Raw genomic sequence first — 19632 nt, 5'->3', positions numbered from 1 at the left:
GTTTTTTTAAGCAATTCGACCATTAAGGCCTGATTCACGCAGTCTCCTCTGAACAGTTGATGTTGAGATGTGTCTGTTACTTGAAATCTGTGAAGCATTTATTTGGGATGCAATCTGAGGTGCAATTAACGCTAATGAACTTATCCTCTGCAGCAGTGGTAACTCTGGGTCTTCTATTCCTGTGGCGGTCCTCATGAGAGCCAGTTTCATCATAGCGCTTGATGGTTTTTGCGAATGCACTTGAAGAAACTTTCAAAGTTGTTGAAATTTTCTGGATTGACTGACCTTCATGTCTTAAAGTAATAATGGACTGTCATTTCTCTTTGCTTATTTGAGCAGTTCTTGCCATAACATGGACTTGGTCCTTTACCAAATAGGGCTATTTTCTCTATACCCCCCATAACAACACAACTGATTGGCTCAAACGCATTAAGAAGGAAATAAATTCCACAAATTAACTTTGAACAAGGCACACCTGTTAATTGAAATGCATTACAGGTGACTACCTCATGAAACTGGTTGAGAGAATGCCTAGCTTGTTTAAAGCTGTCATCAAGGCAAAAAGTGGCTACTTTGAAGGATCAAATATAAAATATATTTTGATTTGTTTAACACTTTTTTGATTACTACATGATTCCATATGTGTTATTTTGTAGTTTTGATGTCTTCACTATTATTCTACAATGTAGAAAATAATAAAAATAAAGAAAAACCCTGGAATGAGTAGGTGTGTCCAAACTTTTGACTGGTACTGTATGTGTATTTGTGCCAACCGTCGGTGGAAATGTTGTAACAGTTTAAGTGTTTGATAGTTCTGCACCCCCTTTAATGCTGTTTGTCCTGCAAACTTGGTAAGAAAATGTGAAAGGAATGAGCTGCACTGTGAAGAGGTTATTTGACATTTTCCAGCAACTAAATGGCAGCTTGTTGCTTGAAGTTGCTGTTAATTTGTCATTTCTTGACTGGAAACTACTTGTCAGTAAGTTATTGTATAAGTCACAGTAACTTACTGGCAAAATGTTGCAAGCAACCTACAGGACACTTGCAGCCACTAGCAGTCTTGCCAGTAACCTACTGCGCCTTCATTGACTCTTCTGTTGACAGCATGCACATTAGTGATACACGGTTTGACTCATAACCCGCAGTCCCCACGGTTCTATCCGTGGGGCGGATGGGTTTAGGGTCAATACATATTGTGTGGATGAAGTGCGGGCGGGTTGTATAAAACATTACCTTAAAAAAGTAAGAAATGCATAATTCTTGAGCAATATAAATCTATAGGCTACATTTCAGTTTTTCTTTCATTATTTTAGGCTATCTGGCATTAGTGTGTAAGCCTAAGGTTTAGGGCCTAACTGTATACGTGCCAAGTAGCCTACACGCCAATTGCCAAATGCTTTTGGGAATGGGCAGAAAAAGTAAATGTTGATCCACGGAGGCAAAAAGGACAATGTCGGAATTTCACTCAATAAAAGAACAGCTGTGAAATGGAGAGTTGAAAATGAAGAGAAGAGAGGGCCAGAAAGGTCATTTTTTGGAAAGATTTGGGGAATTGGTAAAAGAGGATGATAGCAGTTTACTCCCCACAATGAACCTCACTGCCAGCAGTAATACCTCCTCTAGGATGTTAGGGCTGATTGGCAAGGCCATGTGAATTCCCTCTGACCTCCAATCTCTTATTTGTTATGTGTGATGATTGTGAGGTGCTACACTCTAAAAAAATTAGGGGTTCAACAAGGGTTCTTCTAAGATCTTCAAAGTTCTTCAAAGAACCATAGGGTTCTTGGCACTGAAAATTGCACCCAAAAGGTTCTTCCAAGAACCCCATAGGAGGTGGGGTTCATTGAGGAACCTCCTTAGTTGGTGGGGGTTCTTGCAGGAACCTAACTGCCCAACTGAAACATTTAGATTTGAATTTGAAAGGACAGCAGGTGCAGGCACTTTACTGAAAGATTTAAAGATTTTCAGGTAAGGTTTGTCCCTAAGATCTAAATTGATATTGTTTTATGATGATACCATCTATCTTTTCATATTTGTACAAATCTTTCTAAAACAGAAAATGGATGCAATTCAATGGATATCAATCAACAAAGAAGAATATGTATGCTATAAGAATATGTTGAAGGCTAGCTGTATTGGGTGCAGATGACTGAACTGCTCACTTTTGTGTCTGTGTCTGCAATTATACAGACAAGGAGGCATACAAAGGTATGTCAAATGGTATTGGTATGTTATACAGATCAGATGTACCATCCTCCTCTCTTACCGCTACAATGAATATCCCACAGGTAGTTCAAAAATTAACCCCAAAAGGTTCTTCAAAATGTTCTTTGAGGATCCATTAAAAGGGGTTCTTTGAAGAACCCTTTTAAATAGTTCTTCAAAGAACTTCTAGGGGTTCCCCCACAGTTTCAATTTGAAGAACCCCTAAAGGATTCTCCAGGAACCTTTACGTTTTAGAGTGTATAGAAATGTGACAGTCACAAGACAGGGACTTCAAATAGGCCTATGGCACGTCAAGGGAACTGTAGCCTACTCTTCAGATGGGTTAAATGGAAACTGAAATCTGGACACTGACTGTAAGTCTATAACCTCTCACATAGCCTTAATATTAACTCCTGCAGAATTAAGCATTTCTTGCCGTAAAATGATACACCAAGTGTAGGCAAAATGTTGACTCTAGAACAGGAGTGGATAAATATAATTTATTTAATTCAGCATCTTTAGAGAATGCAAATGAGCAGTTGGATACCATCTGTAGAGGTGTTATCTTTAACAGCTGATAGTATTTCAACCACATAAAATATGCATCCAAGTTGAACTGAAATCTTATCAGAAACATGTTGGGTCTTTTTCACAGCTTTCTATTTCCTTACAACCGGTCAAACTGATGTCATTTGGAAATTCTACACAGAAAATCGTTCCCGTTTTTTTAGTTATTACATTTTCTTCCCCGGCCCTAAACGTCTTTGCTCCGTGAAAGAAGCAGAGATGACAGAGAAAAAGGTTACCTATATCATTAGATTGAAGCATTCATTCTATCGATTTATGACATATTTCTGGTGAGCAAGGGTTTATTTAGTCTTTTAGGGCAACATACAGTATAATGACAGAAGAGAAGCTGCATGTACAGTGGGGGGGGAAGGTATTTAGTCAGCCACCAATTGTGCAAGTTCTCCCACTTAAAAAGATGAGAGAGGCCTGTAATTTTCATCGTAGGTACACGTAAACTATGACAGACAAATTGAGAAAAAAAATTCCAGAAAATCACATTGTAGGATTTTTAATGAATTTATTTGCAAATTTTGGTGGAAAATAAGTATTTGGTCACCTACAAACAAGCAAGATTTCTGGCTCTCACAGACCTGTAACTTCTTCTTTAAGAGGCTCCTCTGTCCTCCACGCGTTACCTGTATTAATGGCACCTGTTTGAACTTGTTATCAGTATAAAAGACACCTGTCCACAACCTCAAACAGTCACACTCCAAACTCCACTATGGCCAAGACCAAAGAGCTGTCAAAGGACACCAGAAACAAAATTGTAGACCTGCACCAGGCTGGGAAAACTGAATCTGCAATAGGTAAGCAGCTTGGTTTGAAGAAATCAACTGTGGGAGCAATTATTAGGAAATGGAAGACATACAAGACCACTGATAATCTCCCTCGATCTGGGGCTCCACGCAAGATCTCACCCCCGTGGGGTCAAAATGATCACAAGAACGGTGAGCAAAAATCCCAGAACCACACGGGGGGACCTAGTGAATGACCTGCAGAGAGCTGGGACCAAAGTAACAAAGCCTACCATCAGTAACACACTACGCCTCCAGGGACTCAAATCCTGCAGTGCAAGACGTGTCCCCCCTGCTTAAGCCAGTACATGTCCAGGCCCGTCTGAAGTTTGCTAGAATGCATTTGGATGATCCAGAAGAGGATTGGGAGAATGTCATATGGTCAGATGAAACCAAAATAGAACTTTTTGGTAAAAACTCAACTCGTCGTGTTTGGAGGACAAAGAATGCTGAGTTGCATCCAAAGAACACCATACCTACTGTGAAGCATGGGGGTGGAAACATCATGCTTTGGGGCTGTTTTTCTGCAAAGGGACCAGGACGACTGATCCGTGTAAAGGAAAGAATGAATGGGGCCATGTATCGTGGGATTTTGAGTGAAAACCTCCTTCCATCAGCAAGGGCATTGAAGATGAAACGTGGCTGGGTCTTTCAGTATGACAATGATCCCTAACACACCGCCCGGGCAACGAAGGAGTGGCTTCGTAAGAAGCATTTCAAGGTCCTGGAGTGGCCTAGCCAGTCTCCAGATCTCAACCCCATAGAAAATCTTTGGAGGGAGTTGAAAGTCCGTGTTGCCCAGCGACAGCCCCAAAACATCACTGCTCTAGAGGAGATCTGCATGGAGGAATGGGCCAAAATACCAGCAACAGTGTGTGAAAACCTTGTGAAGACTTACAGAAAACGTTTGACCTGTGTCATTGCCAACAAAGGGTATATAACAAAGTATTGAGAAACTTTTTTTATTGACCAAATACTTATTTTCCACCATAATTTGCAAATAAATTCATTAAAAATCCTACAATGTGATTTTCCGGATATTTTTTTCTCATTTTGTCTGTCATAGTTGAAGTGTACCTATGATGAAAATAACAGGCCTCTCTCATCTTCTTTAGTGGGAGAACTTGCACAATTGGTGGCTGACTAAATACTTTTTTCCCCCACTGTATACCCAATACACACAAATCTAAGTAAGGAATGGAACTTAAGAATATATACATATATGGACAAGCAATGACAGAGCGGCAGGGACTAAGATACAGTAGAATATTATAGAATACAGTATATACATATGAGATGAGTAATGCAAGATATGTAAACATTATTCAAGTGACTAGTGTTCCATTTCTTAAAGTGGCCAGTGATTTGAATAGGCAGCAGCAGCCTCTAATGTGCTAGTGATGGCTATTTAACAGTCTGATGGCCTTGAGATAGAAGCTGTTTTTCAATCTCTCTGTCCCAGCTTTGATGCACCTGTACTGACCTCGCCTTCTGGATAATAGCGGGGTGAACAGGCAGTGGCTCGGGTGGTTGATGTCCTTGATGATCTTTTTGGCCTTCCTGTGACATCGGGTGCTGTAGGTGTCCTGGACGGCGGGTAGTTTGCCCCCGGTAATGCATTCGGCAGACAGCACCACCCTCTGGAGAGCCTTGTGGTTGCGGGCGGTGCAGTTGCCGTACCAGGCGGTGATACAGGATGCTCTCAATTGTGCATCTGTAAAAGTTTGTGAGGGTTTTAGGTGCCAAGTGACATTTCTTCAGCCTCCTGAGGTTGAAGAGGCTCTGTGGCGCCTTCTTCACCACACTGTCTGCGTGGGTGGACCATTTCAGTTTGTCAGTGATGAGTACGCCAAGGAACTTGAAGCTTTCCACCTTCTCCACTGCGGTCCCATCGATGTGGATAGGGGGGTGCACCCTCTGCTGTTTCCTGAAGTCCACAATCATCTACTTTGTTTTGTTGATGTTGAGTGAGAGGTTATTTTCCTGGCACCACACTCCCAGAGCCCTCACCTCCTCCCTGTAGGGCTGTCTCGTCATTGTTGGTAATCAAGCCTACTACTGTTGTGTCGTCTGCAAACTTGATGATTGAGTTGGACGCGTGCTTGGCCACACAGTCATGGGTGAACAGGAAGTTCAGGAGGGGGCTGAGCATGCACCCTTGTGGGGCCCCAGTGTTGAGGATCAGCGAAGTGGAGATGTTGTTTCCTACCTTCACCACCTGGGGGCGGCCCGTCAGGAAGTCCAGGACCCAGTTGCACAGGGTGGGGTTCAGGCCCACGGCCTCAAGCTTAATGATGAGCTTGGCGGGTTCTATTGTGTTGAATGCTGAGCTATAGTCAATAAACAGCATTCTTACATAGGTATTCCTCTTGTCCAGATGGGATAGGGCAGTGTGCAGTGTGATGGCGATTGCATCATCTGTGGATCTATTGGGGCGGTAAGCAAATTGAAGTGGGTCTAGGGTGACAGGTAAGGTAGAGGTGATATGAACCTTGACTAGTCTCTCAAATATATTTATTCAAATTGGTAACATTAAAAATGGATTAACAATAGAATTGACAATAGAAGTAGCAAGAAGTTAACACATATGTAACCAAATAAGAGAATCATTACAACACTAATGTTAAAAACTATATTGTGTGCCTGTGCATGTGGGCTATGAGGGAGAGAGAGAGAGATAAAGAGAGAGAGGGAGACAGAGTTAATATTCGGATTGCTATCCTACTTGAAATACTGTATAATCCTGGGAGGGGGAAATCCGCCATGTTACTAGTTTCCACTGTCGACACTGTGTTAGGCTACAGCTGACCAGTGGCATTGCAATTTAGGTCGGCAGGCACCTCGACACATTATGGTTTACTGGTCATTAGCATCAGCTTTAGCGGCTCGCGAGTACGGCCCACAACACGGTTTATGTGTAAAATGCGGCCCGTCAATCCCAAAAATATGGGTCTTCTTTTGGACTGCTAGAAACAAGCAATTTTCTCTGTAGTAATGGTGGAAACATAAAGGTCACGAATCTGCACTCAGTGTATTCTCTATGGAACTCAGAGGCTGCAATACAACCTCTAATCACAATATTCTCTGGGTGATGGTTTTCTAGGACGCACAGCTAGATATTTTCGAGCAATTCGCACAATTGGCCCAGCGTTGGCCGGTGTAGGCAGTCATTGTAAATAAGAATGAGTTCTTAACTGACTTGTCTAGTTAAATAAATAAAATAAATAAACTTATAAACAAGACAAGGTACCTACTCAGCAGCTGTTGAAAATATTATTCCACTTCACAGCCTCTTCAAGAAGAAATTTACTAAAATAGTCTGAGCTTCATGTCTCACCTGACAGCATAAGGTTGGCGCCTGAAACGGATCATTTGAATCTACAGTAGGCATAAGCTATTACTATAAAGAAATACAGTATGTTAGAGTAATTTTTACAGGAGGCTTCCGAATTACAGTTAATAACAGTATTTTTCAGCATTTTACCCATAATGCAGTGCAATCTACAGCATGAATGATGTAAAACACATTTATGGTATTGTACTGTGTGTCCTACGGTGTTTTACTGTTGAAATTACAGAAAAGTCTTACAGTGTGGGTTTGAATCTGTTGAAGCTAGCAATAACAAGGGAGAGGGTATAACGAGGAAGATTGGTGTCAAGTTCAAACAGAGTCAGCCGGATGCCAGTTTGAGTTCTGGAAGTGAAATGGAAGGGGTAGAAGGTTTGTGAGGAGCTCGGAGGCCGAGCCTTGCATTGATGGACATGGTTATGATAAAGATTTGTTTGGTCCAGTGAGAGTGGAACCAGGCCTTTTGGCTTATCCATGGGTGATTTCAGGTTGGGTGGAAAAGATGGTTGGTGCTGTTGAGTCGGTGAAGGTAAACCGAAGTGGACTTGTGATGTGTGCTTCTTCAGATCAGAGGGAGAAGGCACTCCATGCGACCGCAAACTTGGGGAAAGACCTGTTACTTGCTTTGCTTAGGTACAGGGCACTATTAAAGGGAGTGATTTCTAGCGTTAAGTGTGGAGGTGGAGCAGTTGAAGTTGAATATTCCTGGTGTTCATGACACCTGCCGTTTGGTGTGACATAGATCCGGTGGGGAGCGTGGTGAAACAGACGTGACACTGTCTGTTCTTTTGAGTTTTTAGTCTCTACCAGGATATATCAGTTATACTGTTAGAGCTTTTGTGCAGAATCCACTGCGCTGTTTCAGATGCAACGTTTATGGTCATGTTGCAGCAATGTGTAAGAGGGAGATTCCAAGATGTGGGAAGTGTGCAGAAGGGCATGGGACAGAGGACTGTGTAGTTTCGGTGGATAAAGTTGTGCGTGTCAACTTTAGGGGTGCTTATGTTGCTGGGGATCGGAAGTGTCTGGTGCGAGAGAGGCAGGTTGAAGTGGCCAGAGTCAGAGTAGTGCTGAGGGTGTCGTATGGAGAGGCTGTGAAGAAAGTGGAGGAGGATGGGTCAAGGGTGAGGGATCCTGAGAGGATCTCAGGAGTGAGTGAGTTATGCTTCTTTAAGGTTGGCTTCTTAGCGTTCATAGCAATGGTTTTCAACTGTACCGCAGAAATGGAATGTAAATCACAGAGAATATATGTGGTGGCAGCTGCAGAAAGTATTTGGGTATACGAGATTTGACTTCAGAAGAGTTACAGGGAGTGTTGACGGGTGGTGTCCTGTCCTCCTAGGGCGTTGGCATGGTGCAGGAGCAGATAGGGTCGAAGTAGTGGAATCGGGTAGTGGGTTTTTAAAGAGAGTAGGTGGCAGCTGCAGAGAAGTTTAAAGACCCTTACTCCCTTCGGTCTCAACGTAGACTTCGATCTGAAGCCATTCTTGTGATTATTGTGGTTTTGCTATCCATTGTAAATGTTTGTTGCCCTGTGTAGCCAAATTGTATCTATGATCGTATGTTATCCATTCATGCTTTTTTATATGTTTTATTTATATCTGTAATATGATTACAGACACCTGTGTGTGTCCTTTCAAAGTATATAAATTAGTGACCCGCAGTGTTTGTCATTATACCCTGATGAAGTCAGCTTATCTGTCGAAACGTTGGTTAGAAAATTATTGCATCTGCGCTCCTAGTGTGAGGCTATCCTTTTATTTTTCAAGCTGCAGGGAAGTATCTGGGTGTATGAGATTTTACTGCATAAGAGTTAATGGGGTGGTGATTTTTATTTTTATGAAATAGTGGTATATAGGTGTAGAGTTAGTTGGTGGTGCAAGTTTTTCCTTTTAGGAACAGGAATAATGAAGACAATTTAATGTAGGTAGGCCGTGACTGGCCTCAAACTTTAGTACAGTAGGTGGTGGTGTATGCAACCTTAAGTTGGATGTGATCCTCCAACCCAATCGCAAATAAGAAGAAGCTTGTACACAGTTCTGCAGCCATATTAAATGCTGAAACAGAGTGCCTTCAGAAAGTATTCACACCCCTTTACTTTTTCCACATTTTGTTGTGTTAAACCCTGACTTTAAAGTGGATTAAAGCTGCAATATGTAACTTTTTGGGCAACCCACCAAATTCACATAGAAATCATAGTTGAAAGCAAGTATAAGAAGTGGTAGATCTGTTCTATATGTGCTATTTATATGCTTCCCATTCTTAAGTTTCGTTTTTGCATCTTTTACTTTCGGTTTTGTATACCAGCTTTAAAAAGCTGAAAATACAATATTTTTGGTTATTGAAAATATATTTCACAGCGGTTTAGATGGTACAATTATTCTCTACAATATACATTGCTTGTTTTGTCACATAAACTGAAATTAGGTGAACTATTAGAATTTTAGCAACCAGGAAATGGTGGAGCGATTTCTGCAAAAACTAAAGCAGGAAGTTACAGTGACTCGCTCAATACGGAAGTGGTCAGATGACGCTGATGCTACGCTACAGGACTGTTTTGCTAGCACAGACTGGAATATGTTCCGGGATTCATCCAATGGCATTGAGGAGTATACCACCTCAGCTAAATGTCTTTTATGCTTGCTTTGAGACAAGCAACACTGAAGCATGCATAAGAGCACCAGCTGTTCTGGACGACTGAGTGATAACGCTCTCGGTAGCCAATGTGAGCAAGACCTTTAAACAGGTCAACATTCACAAAGCCGCGGGGCCAGACAGATTACAAGGAATGTACTCAAAGCATGCGCGGACCAACTGGCAAGTGTCTTCACTGACATTTTCAACCTCTCCCTGACCGAATCTGTAATACCTACATGTTTCAAGCAAACCACCATAGTCCCTGTGCCCAAGGAAGCGAAGGTAACCTGCCTAAATGATTACCACGTACTCACGTTGATAGCCATGAAGTGCTTTGAAAGGCTGGTTATGGCTAACATCAACAGCATCATCCCAGATACACTAGACCCACTCCAATTCCCATATCGCCCCAACAGATCCACAGATGACGCTATCTCAATCGCACTCCACACTACCCTTTCCCACCTGGACAAAAGGAACACCTATGTGAGAATGTTGTTCATTGACTACAGCTCAGCTTTCAACACAATAGTGCCCACAAAGCTCATCACTAAGCTAAGGACCCTGGGACTAAACACCTCCCTCTGCAACTGGATCCTGGACTTCCTGACGGGCCGCCCCCAGATGGTAAGGGTAGGCACCAACACGTCTGCCACGCTGATCCTAAACACTGGGGCCCCTCAGGGTTGCGTGCTTAGTCCCCTCCTGTACTCCCTGTTCACCTACAACTGCGTGGCCAAACACAACTCCAACGCCATCATTAAGTTTGCTGATGACACAACAGTGGTAGGCCTACAGGGAGGAGCCTACAGGGACGAGGTCAGAGATCTGGCAGTATGGTGCCAGGACAACAACCTCTCCCTCAATGTGAGCAAGACAAAGGAGCTGATCGTGGACGCCAGGAAAAGGCGGCCCAAACAGGCCCCCATTAACATTGACGGGGCTGTAGTGGAGCGGGTCGAGAGTTTCAAGTTCCTTGATGTCCACATCACCAACAAACTATCATGGTCCAAACACACCAAGACAGTCATGAAGAGGGCACGGCAACACCTTCTCCCCCTCAGGAGTTTGAAAATATTTGGCATGGGTCCCCAGATCCTCAAAAAGTTCTACAGCTGCACCATCGAGAGCATCCTGACCGGTTGCATCACCGCCTTGTATGGCAACTGCTCGGCATCTGACCGTAAGGCGCTTCAGAGGGTAGTGCGTACAGCCCAGTACATATCACTGGGGCCAAGCTTCCTGCCATCCAGCACCTATATACTAGGCGGTGTCAGAAGAAAGTCCAAAAATGGTGAAAGACTCCAGTCACCTAAGTCATAGACTGTTCTCTCTGCTACCGCATGGCAAGCAGTACCGGAGCGCCAAGTCTAGGACCAAAAGGCTCCTTAACAGCTTCTACCCTCAAGCCATAAGAATGCTGAACAATTAATTAAATGGCCACCCAGACTATTTACATTTACACCCCCCATTTGTTTTTCCACTGCTAATACCCGCTGTCTATTATCTATGCATCGTTACTTTACCCCTACCTATATGTACAAATTACCTCGACTAACCTGTTCCCCCACACATTGACTCAGTGCTGGTACCCCCTGTATATAACCTCGATATTGTTATTTTATTATGTTAATTTGTATAATTTTTTGCTTTAGTTTATTTGGTAAATATTTTCGTAACTCTTTCTTGAACTGCATTGTTGGTTCAGGACTTGTAAGTAAGTATTTCACGGTAAGGTCTACACCTGTTGTATTCGGCGCATGTGACAAATAAAGTTTGATTTTGATTTCATATTACACCTTTAAATTGAGAATTTTTGTCACTGGCTTAATACCCCATAATGTCAAAGTGGAATTAGGTTTTTCGAAATGTTTGCTAATTAATTAAGAATTTGAAGCTGAAATGTCTTGAGTCAGTAAGTATTCAGTAAGTATGGAAAGCCTAAATAAGTTCAGGAGTACAAATGTGCTTATCAAGTCACATAATAAGATGCATGGACTCTGTGTGCAATAATAGTGTTTAACATGATTTTTGAATAACTATCTCATCTCTGTACCCCACACATACAATTATCTGTAAGGTCCCTCAGTCGAGCAGCGAATTTCAAATACAGATTCAATCACAAAGACCAGGGAGGTTTCCCAATGCTTCACAAAGTAGGGCAGCTATTGGTAGATGGGTACAAGTTTAAAAAAAACAGACAATGAATATCCCTTTGAGCATGGTGAAGTTATTAATTACACTTTGCATGGTGTAAAATACAACCAGTCACTACAAAGATACAGGCATCCTTCCAAATTCAGTTGCCGGAGAGGAAGGAAACTGCTCAGGGATTTCACCATGAGGCCAATGGGGACTTTAAAACAGTTACATAGTTTAATGGCTGTGTTAGGAGACAACTGAGGAAGGATCAACAACATTGTAGTACTTCCATAATACTAACCTACTTGACAGAGTGAAAAGAAGAATGCCTGTAGAGAATAAAAACATATTCCAAAACATGCATCCTGTTTATAACAAGGCACTAAAGTAATACTGCAAAACATGTGGTCCCTTGTAGCTCAGTTCGTAGAGCATGGCACTTGCAATGCCAGGGTTGTGGGTTTGTTTCCCACGGGGGGCCAGTATGAAAATGTATGCACTCACTAACTGTAAGTTGCTCTGGATATGAGCGTCTGCTAAATTACTAAAATGTGTCAAAGTGATTTACTATTTGTCCTGAATACAAAGTGTTATGTTTGGGGTAAATCCAATACAACACATTACTGAGTACCAAGCATAGTGGTGGCAGCATCATGTAATGGGTATGATTGTAATCTTTAAGGACTGGGGAGTTTCCCGGATTAAAAAGAAACGGAATGGAGCTAAGCACAGGCAAAATCCTGAAGGAAAACTTGGTTTATTCTGCTTTCCACCAGACACTGGGAGATGAATTCACAGGACAACAACCAAAAACACAAGGCCAAATCTACACTGGAGTTGCTTACCAAGAACACATGAATGTTCCTGAGTGGCCGAGTTGCAGTTTTGACTTAAATCTGCTTGATTATGGCAAGATTTGAAAGTGGTTGAAGAACTTTGAAAATAATAATGGGCAAATATTGTACAATCCAGGTTTGCAAAGCTCTTACAGACTTACCCAGAAATACTCACAGCTGTAATCGCTGCCAAAGGTGATTCTAACATGTATTGACTCAGGGGTGTGAATACTTATGTAAATGAGATATTTCTGTATTTCATTTCCAATAAATTTGCAAATAATTCTAAAAACATCTTTCACTTGATCATTATGGGGTATCGTGTGTAGATGGGTGAGAGAAACATTTTTTTTTGTTAATTTTAAATTCAGGCTGTAACACAAAATGTGGAATCAGTCAATGGGTTTGAATACTTTCTAAAGGTAATGTAAGTGCATATTTAATTTATAGCTTCTTAACATATAATTGAAACACTGATGTTACTTCTTTAACAGAATGATAAAACCAGTTAAACTGACACAACATTTCCACTGACGGTTGGCACAAATACAATATATTTTAGACCATTCCCCCAAATATGTTAATGAGCTCCCACTAGCACATTGCCCTCACCTATGTTTCAAAGTGCAGTAATGAGTGTACAAAATGCTGTGTTTCAAACCAAGTGGGAATTTACCACATAGAAGTGGTGTAAAGTACTTAAATAAAAATACTTTACAGTACTACTTACGTAGTTTTTTGGGGTATCTGTACTTTACTTTACTATTTAAAGTTTTGACAACTATGACTTTTACTTCACTACATTCCTAAAGAAAATCATGTCATTTTTACACACTTATCAAGAGAACAAAGCAGGACAGGAAAATGATCCATTCACACACTTATCAAGAGAAGATCCCTGGTCATCCCTACTGCCTCTGATATGGCGGACTCACTAAACACACATGCTTCATTTGTAAATTATGTCTGAGTGTTGGAGTGTGCCCCTGGCTATCCGTCAATTAAACAAGAAAATTGCTTAATATAAGGAATTTGAAATTTGTTTTACTTTTACTTTTGATACTTAAGAATATTTAAAACCAAACAATTTTAGACTTTTACCCAAGTAGTATTTCACTGGGTGATTTTAGGGTATCTTTACTTTTACTCAAGTATGACCACATGCTGACCTCTGATGTGACATACTAAGGAAATTACCTCGATAACTGCATTTTCGGCAGTTAAATATAACAACAAAACATTGTTTATAAAAAGCAATTTATTCATGTTTTTTTTTTTTTACTCTATAGTTACAAGCATGATACCTGTACTTTTAGTTTATGGTTGACACAGTTTACTGGCCATTAGTCAATTGCACATGAATGCATCCAACTGGTATTTATGACTTTAAAACTGGTAAATTCCCACCTCCCACATGCTTGCTAATGCAGCTTTAAAGTTAATGCATTCTAGACCAAAAGTTTGCAAGTTCAAATCCCGATGCACACTTACACTGCCTTGCAAAAGTATTCATCCTCCTTGGCGTTTTTCCTATTTTGTTGCATTACAACCTGTAATTTAAATGGATTTTTATTTGGATTTCATGTAATGGACATACAAAAATAGGCCAAATTGGTGAAGTGAAATGAAAAAAATTACTTGTTTAAATTCTACAAAATAAATAACGGAAATGTGGTGCATGCATATGTATTCACCCCCTTTTCTATGAAGCCCCTAAATAAGATCTGGTGCAAACAATTACCTTCATAAGTCACATAATTAGTTAAATAAAGTCCACCTGTGTGCAATCTAAGTATCACATGATATGTCACATGATCTCAGTATATATACACCTGTTCTGAAAGGCCCCAGAGTCTGCAATACTACCAAGCAAGCGGCACCATGAAGACAGAGGAGCTCTCCAAACAGGTCAAGGACAAAGTTGTGGAGAAGTACAGATCAGGGTTGGGTTATAAAAAATGATCAGAAACTTTGAACATCCCACAGAGCACCACTAAATCCATTATTAAAAAATGGAAAGAATATGGCACCACAACAAACCTGCCAAGAGAGAGCTGCCCACCAAAACTCATGGACCAGTCAAGGAGGGCATTAATCAGAGAGGCAACAAAGAGACCAAATATAGCCCTGAAGAAGCTGCAAAGCTCCACAGCGGAGATTGGAGTATCTGTCCATAAGACCACTTTAAGCCGTACACTCCACAGAGCTGGGCTTTACGGAAGAGTGGCCAGAAAAAAGCCATTGCTTTAAGAAAAAAATAAGTAAACATGTTTGGTGTTCGCCAAAAGGCATGTGGGAGACTCCCCAAACATATGGAAGAAGGTACTCTGGTCAGATGAGACTAAAATTGAGCTTTTTGGCCATCAAGGAAAATGCTATGTCTGGCACAAAACCAACACCTCTCATCGCCTTGAGAACACCATCCCCAAAGTGAAGCATGGTGGTGGCAGCATCATGCTGTGGGCATGTTTTTCATCGGCAGGGACTGTGAAACTGGTCAGAATTGAAGGAATAATGGATGGCGCTAAATACAGGGAAATTCTTGAGAGAAACCTGTTTCAGTCTTCCAGAGATTTGAGACTGGGACGGAGGTTCACCTTCCAGCAGGACAATGACACTTAGCATACTGCTAAAGCAACACTTGAGTGGTTTAAGGGGAAACATTTAAATGTCTTGAAATGGCCTAGTCAAAGCCCAGACCTCAATCCAATTGAGAATATGTGGTATGACTTAAAGATTGCTGTACACCAGTGGAACCAATCCAACTTGAAGGAGCTGGAGCAGTTCTGCCTTAAAGAATGGGCAAAAATCCCAGTGGCTAGATGTGCCAAGCTTATAGAGACATACCCCAAGAGACTTGCAGCTGTAATTGCTGAAAAAGGTGGCTCTACAAAGTATCGACTTTGGGGGGGTGAATAGTTATGTTTCTGTTTTTGTGTCTTATTTCTTGTTTGTGTCACAACAACAAATCAAATTGCATCTTCAAAGTGGTAGGCATGTTGTGTAAATCAAATGATACAAACCCCCCAAAAATCAATTTTAATTCCAGGTTGTAAGGCAACAAAATAGGAAAAATGCCAAGGGGGGGTGAATCCTTTCGCAATGACTGTAAAATGTACCACAAAATTAACAGCAATGGCTAACAGTGTAGTTTCATGTTACCACATGTTGAACCACATGATATCACATTATCGAAAATCACGACTTCACACGTGAAAAGTGACATTTCACATGTTAAATATGTGGAAATGTGTTTTTGGAACACTTCACATTTCCAAACTTCACATGTGACTTAAGAGGCTGATGAGTGTGTGTGTGTGTGTGTGTGTTGCATTTCTGTGCCTGTGTGTGTGTGCCTGTGTGTCTTGTGTGTGTGTGTGTGTGTTTCGTGTGTGTGTGTGCTGCTTTTCTTAGCATGTGTGTGTGCTGCCTGTGTTTATGTGCAACACAACCGAACAACAAAATACCCTACCCAGCAGCGTTCGTTGAGAGTCTCCTGTAAAGGGGAGAGAATATACAACAAACACCTCTAAAGAAATCCATGTTACTCGAGCCTTAATCAAGTTCTCTACACCTGGAGCTAAAGCCAACCTAAAGTAAGGGTTTTACAGAACAGACGCAGAGAGAGAGACAGAGAGAGGGGCCAACACTGCATTGCACTACAAAACCTTTGACTTGAGTGAGAGGTGTGAGAGGAAAGTCACTAGGATGAGAAAGACGAGAGCTAGGCTTGAGAAAGGCAATCATTATATATTAATAACACTGGAGACTTCTCCTCCGGCCCACAGCCTCTGTTTGTGGCCCCTATTGATTTTTGAAGTCCTTTGATGAGAGTATAGGGACTGACACTTTAATTACGTTTACCGGTAGTCTGTGTGTGTGTACTTTGTGTGTACTGTACCTCTCTGTGTGTACTCTGTGTGTGTACCATACCTCTGTGTGTACTGTACCTCTGTGTGTGTACACACATATTTAACCTTCTCCTTGCTTCTCCTTGCCTATCTCAAATTCTCTCCTCTCCATCTTCCTTTAACACTCCCTTCAATTTCTTCCCCCACTCTCACGTTCTCTCCCTCTCTCCTTTTCTGTCTTTTTTTAACACAATTGTTTTACAAATTACAGCCCTGGCATTTTGGTAAGGGCATCTCGCTCGGTTGGTTCTTCACAGCTCTGTGAACCTGTCCTGCTGTCACTCCATGCATGAAACCTCAAAACCACAGCCAAGAGAATAGGGGGGAAAAGACTCAGTCAGAACAATACAACACACACAGAGCTGGAACAATGCGACAGAGACAATCACATGAACGTGTACACACACAGACACACACTTACAGCCGGAGAGGCCAGCATAAACATTGTTTTCCTTGAGGCTGTTCCTCCTCTCTCCTTTCCTCCACCCTCCTCTTCTTCTACTGCAGCTGATCAGGTTCCAGAGGCTTCCATCATGGCCTCTGGACCCTGCATCTGGCTCCACCACGGTCAGTGTTGGACTTGGACATGTGTACACCAGCTAGCTAGCTAGACCACCTCCTGCTGATACCCTAGTTAGCCCACTTCTTGGGCAGCCTGCTACAGCTAGCTGGCAGACAATGTTGCAAGCTGGGTATGGTGATTTTCTTAACTCATACATCTGGTCTGCATTTCTCCCTGCATGTAACATCTTGGTGATATTACAGTCACATCTCATATGCAGGAGAGTGCACCCTGTTATTTCAATCTATGTCAATAGCCCTTGAGAATGTATGCTAAGTGTGGAAACCCCTGCCAATTGTGCTTAGGATGCACTGTAACAAGTGGGACGGCACTGCTTTTTCTGATTGGTATGATCCAATATTATGCTTTGGTTCGTTCAGAATATTCTATTAAATTTGTCTGAAATCAAATAACGAATTTGACAGAACAATGTGATTTTTTGAATTGCATGAAAGCTTCTAAATTGCTTTCAACACCTCATGTCATTCCAGGTGATGTGTATTATTATCTTTTATATATATAAATTATTTTTGCTAGCACAGAATATGAAATGATATCTGCGTATCATTTAATTTAACTGTGATTCTAAAGAGCTTTGAGCTTTTTTGTAGGGATGGTGAAATAAAGTTTCCTGAAGCATTTAGCATTTCCAGCCAGTTGTGTCAAAAATAGATTCGTAACTTTAGGCTTTGATCAACACGTTGCACACTATTGGCACCTGCTGGTCAAAATAATTATAACAGCCAAATTACACCGCACACGCTGTAGACTTTTTGGCTTCTACCAAACCAATACCAAACCAATCAGGTGGTTTTTCGATAAAACGAAGCTTCAGACGTCATTGATTACCTGCTTCTGATAAAGTGATACAAGCATCGGCACACTGTTTCGAAATAAACAGCTTAGCAATTTCGACGTATGCCTCGAAGCTCCAGTATCAAACATAACATCACTAGTTTCCATTGATGAGATGGTTACCATTTGGTTACAATATTGTAACCAGTTAATATGAAAGTCTTATGTAAAGAAGGTGTTTGGAGTCATTATTTCATTTTATGGAACCAACTTAATATATCTATTAACAGAAAGTTGATTGAATTGCTCGAGCTCCTGAGTGGCGCAGTGGTCTAAGGCACTGCATCGCAGTGCTAACTGTGACACTAGAGATCCTGGTTCGAATCCAGGCTCTGTCGCAGCTGGCGAGACTCATGGGCAGCGCACAATTGGTCCAGGGTAGTGGAGGGAATGGCCGGCAGGGATGTAGCTCAGTTGATAGAGCATGGTGTTTGCAACGCCAGGGTTGTGGGTTCGATTAAATAATAATAATATGCCATTTAGCAGACGCTTTTATCCAAAGCGACTTACAGTCATGTATGCATACATTTTTACATATGGGTGGTCCCGGGGATCGAACCCACCACCCTGGCGTTACAAGCACCATGCTCTACCAATTGAGCTACAGAGGACCACGATTCCCATGGGGGGCCAGTATAAAAAAAAAGAAAACTGTAAGTCGCTCTGGATAAGAGCGTCTGCTAAATGACAAAAATGTAAATGTAAAATGTAACCCAATTGTGGATATGTATTTCCAAAGTGAGAAATCTACTTGGTACGAAATGAAAACGGGGTTGTATATATATTAGTTTATTTTTATGTTATTTATTTAGGTTTAACCAAAGGGGAAAGTATGTTGAGTGTTAAAATATATAGGGTGCAATTTGAAATATAGGTTATTAAAAATCAAATATAAAAATTGGCATTGGATCATATTTTTGATTTCAACAAATCTTTTTTTGTAATTGACAAAACATAACTTATTTATTTGTAACCAGTTGAATAAATGTTTTGGTTGATCCAAAGAGTCATTTTTTACAGTGTGCATTATATTTGCACAAAGCATGCATTTTCCTTCTTCAAATGGAGACCTGTATCTCCAGTGGGTGAAAATCCATTCATTGGGTAACTGGCATGTCTTTTGTTGGATTAAGCATATGTTTACATTTACATTTTACATTTTAGTCATTTAGCAGACGCTCTTATCCAGAGCGACTTACAGGAGCAATTAGGGTTAAGTGCCTTGCTCAAGGGCACATTAACGTCATTTAGCAGACGCTCTTAGCCAGAGCGACTCACAAATTGGTGCGTTCACCCTATAGCCAGTGGGATAACCACTTTACAATTGGGGGGAAGGATTCCTTTATCCTATCCCAGGTATTCCTTAAAGAGGTGGGGTTTCAAATGTCTCCGGAAGGTGGTGAGTGACTCCGCTGTCCTGGCGTCGTGAGGGGAGCTTGTTCCACCATTGGGGTGCCAGAGCAGCGAACAGTTTTGACTGGGCTGAGCGGGAACTATGCTTCCGCAGAGGAAGGGGAGCCAGCAGGCCAGAGGTGGATGAGCGCAATGCCCTCGTTTGGGTGTAGGGACTGATCAGAGCCTGAAGGTACAGAGGTGCCGTTCCCCTCACTGCTCCATAGGCAAGCACCATGGTCTTGTAGCGGATGCGAGCTTCAACTGGAAGCCAGTGGAGTGTGCGGAGGAGGGGGTGACGTGAGAGAACTTGGGAAGGTTGAACACCAGACGGGCTGCGGCATTCTGGATGAGTTGTAGGGGTTTAATGGCACAGGCA

Source organism: Coregonus clupeaformis, chromosome 27 (genome assembly GCF_020615455.1).
Source record: "Coregonus clupeaformis isolate EN_2021a chromosome 27, ASM2061545v1, whole genome shotgun sequence".
In the NCBI taxonomy this organism is placed as follows: Eukaryota; Metazoa; Chordata; class Actinopteri; order Salmoniformes; family Salmonidae; genus Coregonus; species Coregonus clupeaformis.
The sequence above is the reverse complement of the archived record's forward strand: the minus strand, read 5'-3'. Positions refer to the sequence as shown.